This window comes from Nyctereutes procyonoides, unplaced genomic scaffold, assembly GCF_905146905.1.
Source record: "Nyctereutes procyonoides isolate TBG_1078 unplaced genomic scaffold, NYPRO_anot_genome, whole genome shotgun sequence".
NCBI lineage: Eukaryota > Metazoa > Chordata > Mammalia > Carnivora > Canidae > Nyctereutes > Nyctereutes procyonoides.
Genome location: NW_026575046.1, coordinates 56,705,862 through 56,727,060, shown reverse-complemented (window position 1 = coordinate 56,727,060; position 21,199 = coordinate 56,705,862). Strand labels below are relative to the sequence as shown.

The window sequence follows — 21,199 nt, the reverse complement described above, 5'->3', positions numbered from 1 at the left end:
TTTTTTCTGATTACTATCAAATTTTATATATTTATAGGTGTGTTTTTCAACAATTGCCCAATCAAACTCTCGTTCTATAAACAAGTGATGATCATAAATTTGGAGGAGGCCTCAGAGGTCCAATGGTTGAACTGTCCCTTTTAACTGGTCAGTTCATTATATTGAATGGAAGCCTGGCTCCCCGTGTGGCACAGTGTCATAAAGTCATAGATTTCTGGGATTGAATCTTTCTTCTTTTCATCACTGGTATTGCAACTTTGGGGTGCATTGGTTTCCTTAGGTCTCAATTTTCTTGTTGCAAGACAGGGATAATAATAGTACATATTTCAACAACTCTTGGAATCATTAAAAGCAGCCTCTCCAGTGAACCTGTATCTGTGCTCTGATGTATTCCTTCACTTGATAATCTATCTCATTCCTCAAGGCAATTATCATGGCCTATCTTATCAACATCTTACTTGTTATGATATTACTTTCAACTCTTTACTTCATGTGTACTTTTGTTGGAAAAAAAAAAAAAAAACTGTGGCTCGTGAGGATCTCTTCAGAAGTCTAAACCTAGCAATGCCTGGATGGCTCAGCAGTTGAGCATCTGCCTTTGGCTCAGGTCATGATCCCAGGGTCCTGGGATCAAGTCCTGCATCGGGCTTCCTGCAGGGAGCCTGCTTCTCCCTCTGCCTGTATCTCTGCCTCTCTCTGTGGGTCTCTCATGAATAAATAAGTAAAAACTCTTTAAAAAGTCTAAAGCTATTTCTCAAGGTATTTTGAAATTAATATGAGATAATGGATGTCTTGCACTTGGAGTAGCCCATGTGCACAGTAAATGCTGTAAAATATCTTAATTTATCTATTCTTCTTCTTTGTACAAGATAATTCAGTTTATAATATAATTTGCATATTTTATCTCCATTGGGGGGCAGTTTTTGTAGTTTTATTTTTCCCCAGAAACTTTCCCAAATATGCACATTTTATATGGTGGAGGTTATAGTGTGCAATCCTATCTTTTTTTATATTGTTGAGTTTTATTGGTATTGAAATTTTGTTTGGACTTACCTTGTAAATTGGCTTGACTTTATATTTGACTAAGAGATAGAAATACAATGTGATTGTGTTTAGTTTTATATATTTAGCTTTAAAAATTCCCTTAAAATAAAAACAAAGGTCATTTGTGTCATAAAGCTACAGTTGTCTAATATAGTCTCTAGTCAAACAAAAGTATCTTGGGCTGCTTTTAGGGAATGAGTCTAAGGCCACCTTTTACTGGTTTCTGCTTATAGGATAGATCTACAAGGATAGCTTTTCAAAATGTAAGATTTTACATTTACTTCCAGCATTTGTCACCTTGGTTTTATTTATTTATTTATTTATTTATTTATTTATTTATTTATTTATTTATTTATTTATAAAGATTTATTTATTTATGATAGACACAGAGTGAAGGAGAGACAGAGAGGCAGAGACCACAGACAGAGGGAGAAGCAGGCTCCATGCACCGGAAGCCCGACGTGGGATTTGATCCCGCATCTCCGGGATCGCGCCCTGGGCCAAAGGCAGGCGCCAAACCGCTGCGCCACCCAGGGATCCCGTCACCTTGGTTTTAACCCATTTTTCTGTCTCACAGGTAGAAAATACATAGCTATTTTTGTCTGTCATGTATTATAATAATGTAAACTTTTTCAGGCCTTCTGTTTTTTGGATATGCATGCTGGCAGGTGGAGAGCATACTGAGACACACGTGGACATTCTTTCATATTTATTGTTAATTATAAAGATGGGATTTGCAATCTCAGAACTCCAGTGGCAGTTTTCAAAATCATCTTTCTTTGGCTTAATGTTATGATAGGAAAATGTCTTTGATTTGGTAAAATGAAGCTTCTGTCCAATAATAATCTTTTACTCATAACTTTTTCTAAAGATTTTTCCCCCTTCATGTGTGGCCATGTATATATTTTACTCCTGAGGAATCACTGACGTTTCAAACAGAATTATGACAAAGGATGTAAAGGATGATGTCCTACTAGCTGAAGCATGAGCATTCAAAGAACCATCCTTGGAAAAGCTGGAGTTTTCTCTGAGGGTTGCAGTGTGTCTCCTGAGGGCTACAGTGATAGCACGTGCAGGGAGAGATTGCTTTATTATCCTCAATATCCTAGGAGGTGACATTGCTGTCAAGTGCTGTTATTGAAACAGCCGTTGGCCATGAATACTGTTATGCATTAGATATATTATGAACCCATTGCCATTTCTACCAGTTTATAAAGCGACTAAATTCGTGAAACTTCCACTTATGTAACAACGAGACTTAAGTGATTTAACACTAAATATGAATTGTGTAACTTGTCAAAAAAAATTTTACACGAAATATATATTGGAAGCCAATGGCAGTCTGATCACTGTCACATTCAGACTTTGAAGCAATAAGGCATTATAGACCATCTTTTAGGGGAAATTTACGAGATGTCACTTGGAAATGTATCCCCTTTTTAAACTTTGAAAGTGGTTAAGATCTGGTCCAGTTTGAGATTCTGACACACACAGATGCTAACTCATATGTATGAATATCTTTTATTGAAAATGCCATAAAAGCTTTTCTATGCCTCTGTATTTTTCTATCAAAGATATTTTTTATGAAATAAAGATGATTTCATTTCCTTGGTTTCAACATTGTTTCATAGAGGACTGGAGAGTGGATTTTTTTTTCTTCTATCATCTATCTTCTTTTCATATGCTTTCCATTACCTATTTATCTTTAAAAAAATGCCTTTTCTTCTCTTGGATCTCAACTCACCAGCAACACATTTCATAGATATGAATTTGAAAGTCCTTTTACGGGAAGGGAGATATATTTTTGCAAGTCTGAACATTTTTTTAAAGTTCAAATTGGGTCAAGATGTTTGAGGGTTTCTTCCCCATGGAATGAAAACTGTTTTAAATACTTTATATCCTTTTTTTCCAACTGATGTACCGAATTGAAATAATATTCAGACCAACACACTAAGAGGTTTAGTATTGTCAGTACCATCAATTTATTCAAAATATTTCTGTGAATATCGATAACCTCAGAATGTATCATGGGTGAGAGGGATATTTGGGACTTTTGTGCCTGGAATCCAGATTCCTATATTTATCATGAACCCGAAGCGCAGCAATGTTAAGACTTGACCACATTGACTCAAGCAGATAAAGGCAAAGCTGGGAATCAACATCAAGCATTTATTGGCTGCGTGCTGTGAGGAGCACTCATAACTTCATCCTCAAGGCTTTTACCTTCCATGGAAGCCAATTCAGATTTTCCATTCTTTTTAATTCAATGTTATTTACATCGAGATAGGTATGTAGTTGCAGTCCTTCTTCAATGAAGATTCTATATGATTAGCCTTGAGATTTGATAACTCCTCTGTAAAACCGTTCTCATTAACAAAAAAGCTTTAGCACAGAAACTGTTACTACCTCTCAGAAATGTCCTGGCAAAAGTCTCATGCCCTCACTGTTTCATTCTGGCTGATACGATACAGCAAGAGGCAGTTGTCCATATTCACAGATGCTGATATTGTATTCTCGCCTTTGTGGAGAGTCTGCAAGCTCATACTATTCTGCTTCATTCATCTGTGGTCCCTGTGCTCTTCCGAGAGGCGAGGATGTAGCAAGTTCTTATTAAATGCTGATGGAGGGCTCGATTTTCATAAGTAAACTTTAATGTCTTGACAATACCCTAGCATCTTCTTCTATTACACTCCAAAGTGTTACTCTACAATTACAAAGATGATGTTTAAAATTCCTTCATATTGAGAAACCAAACTAAACTAAACAAAAAGTGTGGTTGAAAGAGTTTACACAAATTAGAAAGCACTTGGCTCTGAATTAAGTTTTCCCATTCCCTGCTGTATAGAGCAGATTGTTAGACTCAGCTTTTGTAAATGTGCTTGAACCAAAGGCTTTGTTTTACAATTTGCTCTAAGGTAATTAGAAAAATGTGCATGAAAGCATGACACATATAAATCGCCAGTCTATTCATCTGGATGTATTTTGTGTAGTTTGTATTTATAGCTCATTTTGTGAAGCCAGATTCACTGTATTGGAACAGACAAAGAAAGGTAAAGAGACTAGTATATTCCCAGCGACTGCAATGTGCTAGGCACAGTGCCAGGTACAGCACAAACTCTATCTCAGTTAATCTTCTGTGATGTAAATATTGCTACCTTCTCACAAATGAGGACATTGGACTATGTGAAAAACTGAGCATGTGGGGAATCTATAAATATATTCTTTCTTGTTGAACATATGCAGGTTTGATCAAAGCAATAACAACTTATATCCAAATTTGGGAGTATAAACACAAATTGAACACAGTTCACCTGGCTGAAACTCCAGGTATTTTTTACAAGGGCCATTTGCATTGTTGAGATATTTTGAATAAGACATGTTTATTTAAGTTACAATTTAATTTGCAATGATAAATTTATGGATAATTTTTTTAAAAATATAAAAACATCATGGCATCATTCTATAGCAACCAAAGACAACTTGTAAGAGCTCTTTTTGTGCTATTCTCCTTGACAAAATGAAGCCAGATGACTAGAAATTGTGAAAAGGCATAGACTGGCTCAATGAAATTGAACTTGGAGATAAATTCAATTTTATATTCTAATATAGCATTTCCTAAAGTGTGTTCTTTAGAGATATTAGGAAGTCTTTTATAACACACACATACACATACACACACACACCCCTACCTCACTCTTATTATGATATAAAAAATAAATGGTTGTGTATGTACATTACAGAATTCCACAATCAAATACTTTGAGGAAATGTTGTGTTAAAGAAAATTAAACATTTACTTGTAAGTTTTATAAATTCTTATATCTATTAATATGACAATGTGCTTTGTGAAACTCCAAGGTGAAATGGAATATGCAGGGTCTCCAAATCTTCTTGATCATAAAAATTCTTTTACAAGGAATAATTAACTGTTGACTCTTGGAGTGTTTGTACATTTGGAGAAATACTTATTCATTTATTTATTTAACAAAAAAGTTTAAGTACTTACTATATGTCAATCATTGTGTAGGCGTTGGAGATGCAGAATGATTAAAACAGACCAAGATTCCCACCTTTATGGAGCTAATTTCCTAGTAATGGAGATAGAATATAAACAAGAAAAATACATAAAACATGTGGGACTTTGATGAGTCCTAAGGAGAAAAGAAAGTGGGGAAGAGGGTGAGAGTATCAGGACAAGCTGTTGATCATCTAAATACATTCCAGAGAAATTCTCACTGAGAAAGTAGCATTAAAGATTGAGCAAAAGAGCGAGGTAGGTGGATTTTTGGAGAGGACTTTTCTAGGCAGAGAAAAATTGAAATTCAGGAAAAAAAGGTCTGTGTGGCTGGAGCAGAGTGAACAAGTCATAAGATAGGTGGTCAGAGAAATTATAGGGACCCAGATTAAGTAGGTCCTTGAAAGATATACAAGGAATTTGAGAATGAATGAAATAAGAACCTCTTGGAGAATTTTGAGCACTCGAGCAATGAAATCTGTCTTATGGATGATTTTTTTTGAGAAAAGCCAGCTGTCAGAAGGAGAGCAGATCAGGTCTGTAGTAGGTAGGAGGCTGTTGCAAGGATCCAGAGGTGAAATCATGGTGACCTGCACAAAGATTTCAGCAGTGGAGCAGGTGAACTTGATTCAGATTCTGGATCTATACTGAAGGGTGACAGTATTCTGGATTTCTTGATAAATCAGACATTAGATTTGAAAAAGAGCAATCAGGGATGATTCCAGAGCTTTAGACTCAGTAACTGGAAGGATAGTTTCTACCTCTTGGAAGGAAAGAGATCCTTGGTCCTCCCTCAAGGAAAGGACCTTGAAGGAAGGTTGAATATTACGAGTTCATTTGTAGACATAATTTTGAGATGCTTTTTAGACATTCATGTTCAGAGTTTGGTTTGGCAGATGGAATACTAAAGCACATAGTCAACATCACCCAGTGGGGCAGTTTGTATAAAGCACATGGGAATTCCAGAATTAGAATGGTCTAGATTTAAGGGACTGATCCTAATTTACAGAACCTTCAACATGAACTAAAATCCTGTAAGCTAACTAAGTGTTGTTATGCTCCTGGCAGAAACAAACCAATAGAAAAAAAAAGAGAGTGGAGAGTTTGAGGAGGTTGCAAAATCACTAAAGCGGTTCTCATTCAACGCTTATTGGGAGCTAGAAGGTGGAATTAACAGTAAAGCAGCAGTGATGCTGCTGGGTGCTTTGAGATGGCTTAACAATCCTTCTGAAGGAATCTCAATAGGAACTTGTCTCAAGAGTCCTGTTGATGAGCAGCACTCTACCCTCAACATCTTCAATTAAATCAGCCTTAGAGGAGTCGTTGCTGGTCTATAGATCTTCTGTTTTGACAAAGATAGCTTGTGACATCACTGTCAGTCTGAAGGACTTCTATTTTGAGACCAGTGACAGCTAACCAGGAAAGCCAATACTCTAAGTGAATTTAATAGACTCTATTCGAATGCGGCTTGGGTTGCTATGGAAATCTTATTAGAAAATATGAGGAATATTCATGCTCTTCCTTCTAGGCTGTTTTTTTCCTAAACTTCACTTCCTTTATGTGTTAAAAAATGTTTTTTTTAAATTGTGAACATAAAGAGAAAGTGCATAAAACAAATGTGAAGCTTCAACATTTTATTATAAAGTACAAATTCACGTAGCCAGAAAGCTCAAGGAAAGAACCCTACTGGCTATTTAGAAGCCAATCACTTGCCCCTTCCAAATCACAGCATTTCTATCCCCTCAAAAATAAAAACAATCGATATCCCATTATGGTTTCCATTTTCTAGCTTGCATTTAGTATTTTACCATCTGAACACTATGATTTAGTCTGATTCATTATATATTATAGATACATATATATGAATATATATTCATTGCATGAATATAATTTATCCATTCTAAGGTTCACTGGTCTTTGTTTTTTTTCTAGTTTTAGAATATTATAAACAATTCTGCCTTGAACATTTCATTAGCTGCCTTTGTACAAAAGTGTATTCATTTCTATTTAATATTATTGGGACATAAGATATGCTTATCTTTATAGTTAATAGATAACATAAACTGCTTTTGTTGTAGTGGTCTTGTTTGTCTTTTGTTTTCTTGAAGAGACTGAACTGATTTACACTCCAACCAGAATTGTGTAAGAATTTCTGTTATTTTATATTCTCCTCCACATCTGAAATGGTCCCTAGTTTTAACGTTTTGCCATTCTATTTTTATGGTAATGGTATCTCGTTTTTCTTTCCCAAAAGAGAGTTTGAACACATTTTTTAAAAAGATTTTCTTTCTTTCTTTCTTTCTTTCTTTCTTTCTTTCTTTCTTTCTTTCTCTTTCTTTCTTTCTTTCTTTCTTTCTTTCCTTTGATAGCAAGTGGGGGAGGGGCAAAGGGAGAGGGAGAGAAAGAACTTCAAGCAGACTGTGCTGAGTGTGGAGCTTCAGCTGGGGCTCCATCCCATGACCCTGAGATCATGACCTGAGCTAAAATCAAGAGTCAGATGCTCAACTGAGTGAGCCATCCAGGCACCCCAAGATTCATCACATTTTGGGCACATCATGTTTCTTTGATATTTGGATAACCTGTTTGTGAAGTATTTGTTATATCTCTTACTCATTTTTAATGTATTTTCTTATTAGTGTCTTAGACTTTTATATAACATGTATTTCATGGCTTTATAATAAGTGTATTTTTCTTAGATCAAGTAAGCAAAACTTAAGCTTCTGTTAAAGTGCCCTGGTTATCCCTGGCTATTTGCATTTCCATATATATTTTGTAATCAACTAGTCATCTTTTATATAGGAAGAAAAATAAAACTTATTCTGACTTTTATGGAAATTATATTAAATCTACAGATGAATTTAGAAAGTAAATTGGTAAACATTGGTAAATGTTTAGATATTAAATTTTCTAATGCGTGGTCATTGTATAGGTCTCCATTGGTTTGGCTCTTCTATAATTTCTCTCAGAACTGTTATAGATGTCTGCCTAGAGGTTTGGCACATTTTGTTAGATTTATCCCTTGACATTTAAATTTTTGGTCCTTTTGAGAATGATACTGGTTTTTAAATCTCATTTTCTCTTTTTGTTGCTACAAATTCAATTGATTTTTACCTATTGACTTTATATCTAGTAACCTTGCTATACTTTTTACTTCTGATAATTTATCAAGTAGTAAATTAGTTTTTACTAATTTTGGATTGTCTTTTAAATTATGTAATGTGAATAATATGTTTTCTTCATTCCTTAAATATTTTAGTGTTAATTTTCTTTCCATATGGGCTAGACTTTCCTGTACAGTGTTGAGTAAAAATAGTTATAGTATGTTTCATTTTCTTATTCACAATCTCAGAGTGGAAACTTTTAACATTTTACCATTAATTATTGATGTTTGCTAATGGCCTTGTTGCTACCTGCTAACACAATAAGAATATTTTCTACTTCTACTGTGCAAAGACTTCTTAATTATCAATTTCTACAAAATTTTACAGAAGATTTTTTCTAAGTCTATTGAAAGCATCATATGCTTTATCTTTAGTTTATTAATGTAATGACTTAAATTGATTAGTTTTCAAGGGTTAAGCCTGTATTACACTTCTGGAATAATATCCAACCTGGTTGTGATATATTATCCTTTTTTAATACTGCCAGATTTAAGTATTCTGTTTTAAGGGTCTTTTTTCCATTTATATGTATAACTATAAATTGTGTCTTATATTACTCTAAATAAATCAAGAGGATTGACTAATTGTAGACTTTTTTAGATCTGAAAACAAAATTCCTAAGTTCAGCCAGAAGAAGGCAAGTAAGGAATAGAAAAGGAAAGAGAAAAAAAAAAAAAAGGAAAGAGAAAACAATAGAAAAAACAAAGGAGCTTCAAATAGAAAAATAGAAAACACATATAAAAAATGTTAGAAATAAATTTCAAAAATACTAAGTAATCATAGTTAATGGAAACACACACACATGCACACACACTGCAAATAATAACCAGAATAATGCTGGAGTATTATTTATATTAGATAAAGTAAAATTTGAGGCAACTTTATTAGATAGAAGATTCTTATAACATGCTACTTAAGAAGGAAGATAAAAATTGTAAAGTGTAGTTCACAATACAATCTCAAAATATATGAAGGGAAATGTATATCTCTACATATCTACAATATTGATAGATTATAAGACAAATTTAAATATTTAGACTATAAAAGGGAGTCTTAACACACCTCCCTGGTTTCTTTGATCAAAGAAACAAACAAAAAACCCAAGTACTTGTATGCAATATAAACAATGCAATTAACAAATTTGATTTAATGGATATATAATGAATATTATACTCAACATTTAGAGAATATGTCTTCTTCCCAAAAACATATCTAACATATATATTTTTTAAATCTAGTATTTGCAAATGTCTTATCAGGTAAAGGGCTAGTATCCAAAATCTATAAAGAACTTCTCAAACTGAACACTCAAAAACCAAAAAATCCAGTCAAGAGATGGGCAGGAGACATAAACAGACATTTCTCCAAGGAAGACATACAAATGGCCACCAGATACATGAAGAAACACCCAACATCACTCAGTATCAGGGAAATACAAATCAAAACCACAAAGAGATACCACCTCACACCAATCAGAATGGCTAAAATGAGCAACTTAGGAAATAACAGATGTTGGCGAGGATGAAAAGAAAGGGGAACCTTCTTACACCATTGGTGGGAATGCAAGCTGGTATAGCCACTTTGGAAAGCAGTACAGAGGTTCCTCAAAAAGTTAAAAATAGAACTACACTAAGACTCAGCAATTGCACTACTAGGTATTTATCCAAAGGATACAAAAATAGTGATTCAAAGGGGTACCTGCACCCCAATGTTTGTAGCCAGATACGTACACAATAGCCAAACTATGGAAAGACCCCAGATGTCCATCAACAGATGAATGGATAAAGATATGGTATGTATGCACACATGTGTGCGCACGCACACACACACACACACACACACACACACACACACACACTGAAATATTTGTCATCAAAACAATGATATCCTGCCATTTGGAGCAGCAAGGATAGAACAAAAGGGTATTATGCTAAGCAAAATAAGTCAGTTAGAGAAAGACAAATACCATATGATTTCACTCATGTGGAATTTAAGAAAAAAACAGATGAACATAGGGGAAGCAAAGGAAAAATAAAATAAGATGAAAACTGAGCAGGAGGCAAACTATAAGAGATTCTTAGCCATATGGAACAAATTGAGGGTTGCTGGAGGAGAGATGGGTGGAGGGACTGGGTAACTGGGTGATAAAGATTAAGGCACTTGATGTAATGAGCACTGCATGTTATATGCAATTGATGATTCACTAAATTCTACCTCTGAAACTAATAAAAAAAATCTAGGGGATCCCTGGGTGGCTCAGCGGTTTAGTGCCTGCCTTTGGCCCAGGGCATGATCCTGGAGTCCTGGGATCGAGTCCCACATCAGGCCCCCCACATGGAGCCTGCTTCTCCCTCTGCCTGTGTCTCTGCCTCTCTCTCTCTCTCTGTCTCTCATGAATAAATAAATAAAATATTTTTTTAAAAATCTAGCCCATAATTCTAGTCTCAACAAATTTTAAAGATTTAGTATTATGAATACTATATTTTCTAATCACAATGTGAACAAGCTAAAAACCAGTAAAAAAAAAAGAGGATCAATTCTATTTCTCATAATTAGGACTTCAACACACTTACAATTAATTTTAGATCATAGAAGAAAATAAAAATATTCCACATGAAAATTTGTAGGATGAAGCTAATGCCAAGCTAAGAGGTAAATATATTGATCTTTCTTATATTAGAAATCCAAAAGTTCTGTGAAAGGAACCAAACATTCTACCATAAGAAGTTAGAAAATATAAGCCAAAATAAATCTGAAAAGTATATGTAATATAAAGGACAGAAGAAACAAATAATATTTAAAAGTTATCACACAAAAGAGAGGATTGAAAGAGCCGAAAGTTGGTTATTAAAAATTTATCCTAAAGAAAAAAATTACCCTGCTCAGCTGACTTTGAAATTGATTTCTTTGTAATATACCAATGACAGATAATTGCAACTTAGCCTCTTTGAGAATTGAAAAGAGAAAACACTCCAAAATTTAAGTGGCTAGTGTAACTTTAAAGCCGAAACCTAACAAAAGTAGTAGTACAAGTAAGGAAAGCACAGAGTAAACCCAGCAAAGTATAAAAAGTCCTAGCACTTGACTAAGTTTTGTTTACTTCTGGAATGTAAGTTTGCTTTAATATTAGTACATGTACAATACACCATATTAAAGGAACAAAGTTGGAAAAAAATGGTAACTCTGAAAGTAGCAAAACCAATCAATGAGCCTATCATGATTAAAAAAAAAAAAAACACCTTCAGACTAAGAGTAGATGGGAACTTTCTTTTTGATAGAGGGCATTTAAAAATCCTTAACATATATTGTATCTGATGGAACTCTTGCAAAATGTCCCTTTGGCATCAGAAACAAGACCAGATGCCCATGACCTTTATTCTTGTTTAATACTGTATTAGAAATTTATTGTCAGTGTAATAAAACAAGAAAAAGAATAAGGAAGGTTAGAATGTTGTCATTACTTGACAATGATACTATCCCCCAAAAGAATCTGCAGATAACTTTTAAAATTAATAAAGAATTTAGCAAAGTTGTTGGATAAAACCATTAATATAAAAAATCAGTTACATTGTTATATAATTTAAAAAGACATATTTACTCTATAAGCAAATAACATAAATTACAAGTAAATCTAACAAAAGATATTTTAAAAATGGAGTTTTGGTGTTCTTGTTGTTGTTGTTAAGTTTTAAGGAAATAAGGACAAAAGTGCAAAGATAGACAATATATGTGAAAAATAAGTTAGGGCATTTACCCCTGCAGGTATCAAGAGTTAGCTCTATCAGTTAAGACAGCAGCATATCAGTGCAGGGTCAGTGGAAGAAAGGAAAAACATAAGCACTGACTCTAGCATATATGGAAATTTAAATCCCAACAAAGAGGCAGCTATAGATCAGTTGGCTAAGGAAAGACAATAAATTAAATAATAATAGGGCAATTGGATATTTGGAAGGAAAAATATAAACTGCATATCTCTATTTTTCTATACTGTCAAATAAGTTCATACTTATATACTTAAATTAGAGAAACAAATTTATAATTTTCTTAAAAAGCAGCATAGAAACAAAATAATTAATGATCCTGGAGTAAGGAATTATTTGTTAACCAGGGCATAAAAATCCTATCTTTGGAAGCATAATAAAATTTATCGCATAAAACTGAAAACCTTGTTTATGTCAAAACACAACTTAAAAGAGAAAAAACAAAAGTCACACACTAGGCTGAGTCATTTTCACTACATATAGCAAATTTGTAATTAGTATTCTACAGATTAATATGAAAATGGCAGAAACTCCAATTGAAAAATGAACATTGATATAAAAAGAAAGTACAATAGCCTGTAATATATGAAAAGATGTTCAATATAGTCTCTCGTTTCAGAAATATGTATACAAGTTAGAATGAGATATTTTCACCATCAACCAGTTAGGCAAGATAGAATAAAATGGACTTAATTAGACTCAAATAGACTCAACTTGACTAGACCAACTAGACTAGGCTAGACCAGAATGGAATAGAAAATTGGATATAGTTTGATGTTGGAACAACAGGATATCTCACTCACCATTGCCAGTGTAATTCCATTCTTACTCATATGTCATAAAAAAAGTTTTGCACATGTGCTCTAGGAGGTGTATATGAAAGTTCATGATATTGTTCATAGCAGCCAAAACATAAATAGAATCCAAATGGCCATAATTAATAAAATGGTAACTAAATTTTGGTGTAATCAACTACTCAATAGAGTATCATGCAGCAACCAAAATAAAGAATTGCCAAAACATGAGTCATCATGGATTAACTTCAAAGAACAATAATATTGAAAATAAAAAATCTAGATACTAATACTAATATTTTATTTATTTAATTGAAGCAGTATTTTTCTAGATATTTCTCCTGATACAAGGGAAACAAAAGCAAGAATAAACTGTTGGGACTACGTCAAAATATAAAGCTTCTGTACAGTGAAGGGAACGATCAACAAAACTAAAAGGCAACCTACAAATGGGAGAAGGTATTTGCTAATGACATATCTGATAAATGGTCAGTATCCAAAATAGATAAAGAACTTATACAGCTCAACACCCAAAAGACAAATAATCCAATTTAATAATTGGGCAGAAGACATGAACAGACATTTCTCCAAAGATGACATCCAGATGGCCAACAAACATGAAAATTTGCTCAACATCACTCATCCTCAGGGAAATGCAAATCAAAACTACATTGAGATAGCACATCACCCCTGTTAAAACAGCTAAAATTCTTAAAACACAAGAAACAATGAGTGTGGCAAGGATGTAGAGAAAAAGGAACCCTTTTGCTCTGTTGATGGGAATGCAAACTGGTGCAGCCACTGCAGAAAACAGTATCGAGTTTCCTCACAAAGTTAAAAATAGTTCTTTCCTACAATCCAGCAATCACAGTACTGGATATTCACCCTCTGAATACAAAAACATTAGGGATGCCTGGGTGGCTCAGTGGTTGAGTGTCTACATTCAGCTCAGGGTGTGATATTGGGATCTGGGTTCAAGTCCCACATTGGGCTCCCTGGGTGGAGCCTGCTTCTCCCTCTGCCTATGTCTCTGCCTCTCTCTGTGTCTCTCATGAATAAATGAGTAAATCTTTAAACAAATACAAAGACATTAATTCAAAAGGATACATGGACCCTTATATTTATTACAGCATTATTTATTGCAGCCAAGATATGAAAGCAACCCATGTGCCCACTATTGATGAATGGATAAAGAAGATGTGGTATTGATGAATGGATAAAGAAGATATATATAGATATATAATGCCATAGGAAAGAATGAAATCTTGCCATTGCAACAACAGAGCTGGAGCTGACGAGTATAATGCTAAGTAAAATCAGTCAGAGAAGGACAAATATCGTATGATTTCACTCCTATGTGAAACTTAAGAAACAAAGCAAATGAGCAACATGGAAGAAGAAGGAGAGGGAGAGAGAAATTAAGAAACAGACTCTTGGGGATCCCTGGGTGGCTCAGCAGTTTGGCGCCTGCCTTTGGCCCAAGGCATGGTCCTGGAGTCCCGGGATCCAGTCCTGTGTCCAGCTCCTACATGGAGCCTGCTTCTCCCTCTGCCTATGTCTCTGTCTCTCTCTCTCTCTCTCATGAATGAATAAATAAAAGTCTTAAAAAAAAAAGACTCAACTATAGAAAGAAAACTGATGGTTACTAGATGGGAGGTGGGCGGGGGAGATGGCTTAAATCTGTGATGGAAATTAAGGATTGTACTTGTGATGAACACTGGATGATGCATGGAGTTGTTGAATCACTATAATGTACACCTGAAACTAGCATGACACTATATGTTAACTAACTTTAGTTAAAATTAAAACTTAAAGGCAAAAATATTTCTTTATTTATTTATAGATATAATGTATATATGTGTGTATAACTTATAAGCAGGGGAAATGAACTATATATATATATATATATATATATATATATATATATATATATTTCAGGTATAAGGTTATTTTCCGTTGATAACTGGTGAAACTCACATGCCTACCAATTACACAAATTTCAGGAAAGTGATGATTTCTTCGAGGAAGGAAAGGGGGTATAAACAGGGAGAAGCAAACACCATCCAGTAAGAGACTGTAGGCGTTAGTTCTTAAACTGGTTGTATGCAGTTGTTAATTTTATGTATATTAAATTGTATGCTTATCCTTTATATATCTTCACACATTTATATACATTTATATATACATTTCACACACACACACACACAAAAAAAAAAAAACAACTTAAAGAACTTGAAAAAAGAGAAAAATGTCTAAATGACACAATTCCCTTTATACCAGTGAGAGAAGAAAGGATAAAATCCAAGCTGCTAAATGTATATATACGCCCTTTGGTGTCAAGAGCTCCAATTTTCTTTGTGCTCAGCAATGAGCTGATTTGGGCTCTCAGATCGATATGCCATTATTCCCCGTGGGGATATTTCTCCTTTACGTTCCAGGTGAAACCCTCTAGCTTCTCTACCACCTCTCATCTCTTTTGTATTTTCCCTTAAGACTCCATTCATCTGTTGCCTCTCTTGATCAAGATTCCTGAGGAGCCCTTCCCCTGGATTGCTGTAGCTTTTTTTCAGGTTCCACCAGTATCCTGAGCTATTTCTATCATTGCATTTCCATATGGGATTGTTCCTAACATGTGGCTATTGTTCCCCTTGACGGTGAGCGATTTGAGGACAGGGAGCTGTATCATTTGTGTCTGGGCTCTCAGCTCTGAGCACTAGTCTCTCACATCCTGAGAGCATCAAATATGTCTTTGTCCCATGAAGGAAGGAAGGTGGGCAGTTATTGACTTTCTTTGCTCCCAAGGAGCTTAATAGTGAAGATGGCATCAACAGGAAAGGCTCTAAGAGATTTTAATGATAGTTTAAGACAATTTGTGACAAATAAGGAAGGTAATTCAGCACTGTAAAGTTGTGTTTCTCAAATGAATGCCATAAAACGAAAACTGTGAATTTTTAGAGGATGCCATGAGTAACAATAGCCAAGGTTTGCACTTCAGCTCTGTTATTTACTGGCTGGATGAACTTCATTTCCTTATCTGAAAAGTACAGATAATTATTCTACTGTAGCATAGGGATGTTGGGAGGATTTAAATGTGAGAATGCTGGTTAAGTGCTCAGCACAGTGCCTGACACGTGGAAGTGTTCCCGTGCTCCAAGGCTGTGAGTTTTCCAAGCTTGGGTGTTAATAGGAGGCTGTAAGGAGACTGAGTTTGAACCAAGTTTAAGAAATGGGAACTATTTGGACAGGAAGAAGTTTAGAACTTTGCTAGTATAGGTTACATAAAAGGAAAGGTAAGAAAGGTATGAGGTGGATGTTTGCTGGATCTTTTTTTTTTTTTAAGATTTTCTTTATTTATTTGAGAGAGGGAGAGAGAGAGAGAGCGCAAACTGGGAGAGGGGCAAAGGGAGAGGGATAAGTGGACGCCCTGCTGAGGCTCTACCCCAGACCCTGAGATCATGAACTGAGCTGACGTCAGATGCTTAACCGACTGAGCCACCCAGGTGATCTTTGCTGGACCTTTTCAACGTGCCAGTTGTTTGACCAGGTAACTTACTGAGCCCCTATGACCCAATGTTTATAACCAGCCCCTAATGAAGTCCTCCCATCTCCACTTTATAGGCAAGAAAACGACCTTAGAGAGTATGAGGCACATGTTTAAGATTGTACAGTCGGTGGAACCAGGCTCCAAGCTGGAGTGGTCAAGGATCTATAGACACTTTCTTGTGCCTGGCAAAAGATGAGGCTGGGTTGTGAATGGATTTGTGAGTGTGCATCTTATTTCCCACGAAACGTCTATTTACAGTTGTAGGATATCTAAAAGTAGATTTTAATGAGAGGAATGATGTTTTGATTTCCTACATAGAAATACACGTGAACTTTCATATACTTAAAATACATAGCAGAAAACAGCTGCTTTTCAAAAAATCAAAAAAGTTAGTACCTCTAAATGTGGCTGGTAAGTCTGCTAAAAACCTCAAACTAGATTTAATGTCATGTTTTTACAACAAACTGTATGGATAGTAATCAGTATGGAAGGTTGTCTCTTTCTTCCCCAAAAGATTGTAGCAGGAATGAAATTCGTTAAGTTTGAGAAACCATCGCTGCTGGGAGCTGAGTCGGAGTCACTGCCTCAGCGTGGCAAATGGAATCGCATTTTAAAGAAACTTGGAGTCTTTATTCTTCTTGGCACCAAGTCTCACACTCATGATTAGCACGTGTCAGTCATCAGCTGAAATCATCTTGGTCCTTCACTGACTCCAGTTTGGTCCATTTCCATCCATCTGCTCATGTGAGATGAAATTTGCTTCAGTGAAGGGCAAATGCAAAGATCACCAGCTTGGGCAGATTTTATGATCACAATGCGCTGTTTACATCTTTGAAAAAGGACTTGATTAAAATGCAGCAAAATAGAGTCTTTAAAATGTGAGTAAATGTATACTTATATGAATGTGTCAGTGCTTATAGAAGCAGCAGCATGTGGAAATTCTGAATATTTGCTACAGAATTTTTAATTAGACTGGAGTTAAAAAGCTTTCGAGAAACAAATAGATCTTCTTAAACCATAATCTGATGCTTGGAGAGAACTGAATAATTTTTGATACCAGTTTAAATGCTAAATGACATAAGATGGTTAAATGTCCAGATGAAAGATAAAGTGTATTACTCCAGGACTGAATTCACGGCGCTCCACAAAAGATCCATCTGGACTATAACTGGCAAGTTGCAGAAACAAACCTGAGGCTTCCATGTTTCGCATCTTTTTATTTCTTAAGTGGTGCTTTTAAATAACTAAGATGTCTTCGTGTGTAAGGTAATGATAGAAATATTTCATTCTCTAATTTGAAGCGATATGGTGGTTCAAAGTACATTACTGATATTGTAATGATAGATTGTGGAGAATATTCACTCAACACTTACTATAAAAAGGAATATCCGGTAGAGGCTTGACAGCCTCACAACCAGAGCCCCTTCCTTGGGCACCACACTTTAAAGGCTTCTCATATTGTCTAGCCGACTTGCTTAGCCTTCTTCAGGGGAACCCACAAGTGCCAGACAGTTAAAGCCCCAAGAGGGATCCTCAACCATGAGAAGTGATCATTTGTGGTAAGAATCCCAGCTTCTAGCCCATAGTGGGACAGCCCTGAGATGCATTCCACACAGTCTCTGTCCTAGGCATCCTCAGTAGTAAACTACCAGTTGACCCCTCTTGACTTACTTCCTATTTTCCTACAGTACTTCTGGGATCAACTGTCAAAACCTTCTCTCAGAGTCCAGCTAAACCACAGAGCCAAGAGGATGTACCTAATAGAGCTCATGTTTTTCTTGCAAGACCACCCTCCAGGCATCAAGAAACCCAGGATTCTCTATTCTGATGGTTTCAAGATGCTTCTGGGGCCTGTTCAAGTCACCCTCTGTATGGAGTCAGACTTCCTGAGGGCAGACTGTGTACTGTTAGGCACACCTCTAGGCCCAAAATTTGGAATGAACTTGGGCATGCAGACTGATTGTCCAAACACACTTACACAGAGTCTTGTCCTAAGGAAGCAGGATGAGAAGAGAAAAGGGACAGGCTCTGGGCCTAGGGCTTCCATTTACACACTTGTCCTAGAATTCTCAAATGTTAGAAGTGGTCCTGAATGGAAGGGACACTGAGAGAGTCATAGGCCGTGGGTTTTATTCTGGATCTCACCAGTTGGATGCAGTGAATTATTGGCAGGTGATCTAATTCTGGTCTTTAACTACTTTATGAGTGAAATGAGGGACGTATATAAATTTTCTTCTAATATCTCTTCCAGATTGTAGGTTCTAACCATCAAAACCATTAGGAGAGCACTTTGCTCACTCATAAGGGACAGTTAAAAGTTCCCCTTTAATTTCTGCCTAGAAATTCTGAATGCTCATGCTGGATAAATGAGGGTTTTCATAATACCTGCTAGGCCTCTTTCTGCTCTTGGTTTAAAGAGCACAGAGTCCAAAGGAGCATGGGTAATAGCTTTTATAATTTAGGAAAAATAATGGTGATAACAACTTTACCTACAACCATTGTGAAAACAAAATACATAACCAGAGAGAGAGACTTAGAAGGAAATATATCAACATACAAATAGATTTTCCTTTGATTGTAGAAATGTGGATGATATTTTTTTTCTCTGTTTTACCTTTTTTCTACTTCTACTTTTCTTAGGATCAATAGCTTTGTCATCAAACATTCAGAAAGAGCATGCAAAAATAAAATTGTCACTCTTATAGCCAGCCATATGTACCAGTTCAGAAGCTAGCATGGTACTTTTATTCTAAACAGCACCCTCAGTCATTGACAATGACTACTATTTAAAGGTGTAGATGAAAATACCTGGGGAATTATTTTTTTAATAAGGAAAATTCAGTACATTTCAAAATACCTTCAAAAAATTATCAGAGGAGCTGAACAATTCAGACATACCCTCAGATCCTAACAGATAGGTCATTCCTATAATAATATAGGGTGGAAGAGATTATTGAAGTCACAGGAGGACAAATAAAAACTAATAGCCATGTGTATGAAGAACAACTTGGTGACATCTATAGTATAACTTCTAATGGCCAAAATAGCAATACTATTTTTATTAAATGCATACACATTTTATAGTTGACAAATATTTTTTTCTCAAATGTTATCCCATTGAATATGCCATATAAATATCTTAAAGATTATTAATTTTAGAATCCAGGCTGTAGAGTCTTTGAAAATAAACTTGGACTTTCTTTAACTGATATTGTATAGATGTGGGGGGAAATAAATTCTAATTCTCAGCCAAATATAAATAACAATTACTATTGAAAATATAACAGTACTAGCACAATATCAGATAATCTGTGAAGTCTTTTACATGCGTTATCTCATTTTCCAATCTTAGTGATCTTATAAGGTTCGTATAATTATCTTCCACTTTACAAATGAAGAAATGAGACCCAGAGACATTATGCAACTTGCCCAAGGTCACTCAGATAATAACAGCAGAAAATCTAGCCCTATCCCAAAGGCTAATACCTTTATTATGATAAGACTATGTGAGATTACAAGCATTTTGATGACTGAATTCGTTTCAAGGAGGGTTTTTTTTTTCATGAATTTTGCCTTTGTTTTGCTTTTATTGCTGATGAATTGGTATTGTTGACCAGGATAACACAAAACGAGACCTGAGGTCTGAAACTAAGAGTTCTGTAATCACCTAACCAATCTAATGAGGAAAATACAGATTTTACCAAAATTTTTACGGGAGTTGGTTAATGTAAATGTTTCAGATAATAAATACTACCAGAACTGTCTGGGGGCACCTGGGTAGCTCAGTTGGTGAAGCATCTACCTTCAGCTCAGGTTGTGATCTCAGGGTCCTGGGATTGAGCCCCACGTTGGGTTCCCTGCTCAACGGGGAGCCTGCTTCTCACTCTCCTCCCCACTTGTGCTCTCTCTCACTACCTCTGTCACTATCTCTGTCTCTCTCTCTCACATTACTAAATAAAATCTTTTTAAGAAACCTGTCTATAATTGCAAAGTTTGTTTCAATTTATTTAAAATGAATATAAATCTTTCATTCTCTTATATAGAGAGCATTTAACTTTTGTGCATGTTGGAATGTCAGAGATCTCTTATAATTTCCATTAAATGTCATATATTTATTTGGTTTTGTTCTTTATCTTTCAAACAAGTTTTAAATATTTGTACTTACGTAAAATTTGTAACTTTTGTCCTTAGCATGCCTCTCTAAAGGGTTTGAAAATCTGTGTGTGTGTGTGTGTGTGTGTGTGTGTGTGTGTGTGTGTATGAGTAATTAGTTCACTATCATGTTGTCACTGCATGATGATCAGTTCAGGCTCTTGGAACTGGGCCTCATTTCATCTTATTTTTTGAAATACAGCTGATGCTAGAGCTGAAGAAAGATAAGTAACGTGAAACTAGTTTTTGTGGTGTGTGCATGTATGTACCTTTTACTGGCCACTGACCCAATGCTGTCAAACTTCCTAGTAGTGGAAAGTATGGCTGGAATGTGGGATAATGGGAGGCCAGAAAGATGGAGGCCAAAAAAGATCCTGGAATCCTTCCTACACAAATGCCCAGAGGCCTCCTCATTTTCAGAAATGCCAGCACTGCTCTCTATATGATGGATCTTTCACCTCTATTCCCCGCAGGCACTTGCAGTGTTCCTCAAGAAAAATAATGGGGCCTTTAATGATTCCCTGTAGCCACGAGTTACAGAGCAGCAGAATGGTACCTACAGAACAGGTGACAATATCTTAAGCTCCAGCAATGAATTGAACAAGGGAGATAAGGTCAAACAGGACAGCAGATGGCTAAAATTATATGTGAAAGTCATGTGTAATTCTGAAGACACTTGGCTTTGGTACACATACCCATGTTTAAGTTATTCAGATACCCGATGTCAT

At 35.5% G+C, this 21,199-nt stretch overlaps 1 protein-coding gene across 1 annotated transcript in view; it reads left to right on the top strand.

Moving 5' to 3' along the window:
* The window catches only part of NRG3 (neuregulin 3), a 1,039,102-nt gene that overhangs the window by 930,064 nt on the left and 87,839 nt on the right, over positions 1-21,199 (top strand).